Genomic DNA, 685 nt, shown 5'->3' on the forward strand with positions numbered 1-685 from the left:
TGCTATTGATCGTGACTTGTATCGTCTTGGCGTTGAAAAGTTCGGGACAGTCATCCTTAGACAGGTCTAAGGTGACTGTTGTTCCTGAAATGGATGGGGCCATGGTTTACATTCAGCTGTTAGTGCCGTGACATTAGCAGCTCCTCTCAACAGCTTTTGTCAGAGGAATCAAATTAGTGGGCGCAACCCCACTGTTGATGTTGCTTTGAAAATAGTAGGCGTCTGGAAATCATTAGTAAAATTCGAAAGATTTACTCGATGAAGCATGAGAATGCTAAAATGGTAGACTCATTATTATGCTCCTCTCCACGGAAATCTTTAGTAAAAGGCAAAAGATTTACGCGTTAGCAAGAGAAACCAAAGCTCAAAAATATTTTATTCGCATAAGAATGCTTTGATGGCAGTTCCTATTGATATGTTTAAAAGGGGAAAAAAAATTCCTATGGAGACGAACGATGATTAGAAAGTATTATTGACTGAAAAATTTTACTTGTTTATCTAATAAATATGTAAAACAACTAATACGTTTCAAATTAAAATATTTTAAAATGATAACGTAAAATTAATATTAAAATAACCAATAACCATAATTTCTTATAAAGCGTTAATGGTTGCGTTAAGACAACAATAATCAATAATTTGTCTTTTATGAATTATTTTCCAAAAATTTATTTCTATTTGAAAC

General features: G+C 32.8%; 1 non-coding gene across 1 annotated transcript; it reads right to left on the reverse strand.

Moving 5' to 3' along the window:
• Positions 1 to 251: 251 nt before the first annotated feature.
• Positions 252 to 366, reverse strand: LOC131957261 (U5 spliceosomal RNA). The gene has a single exon (XR_009389078.1). It is a non-coding gene; the product is annotated as a U5 spliceosomal RNA (small nuclear RNA).
• Between the last annotated feature and the right edge of the window lie 319 nt (positions 367 to 685).

This window comes from Physella acuta, unplaced genomic scaffold (genome assembly GCF_028476545.2).
Source record: "Physella acuta isolate Inbredline_101_S28 unplaced genomic scaffold, ASM2847654v3 ptg001226l, whole genome shotgun sequence".
Lineage (NCBI taxonomy): Eukaryota > Metazoa > Mollusca > Gastropoda > Physidae > Physella > Physella acuta.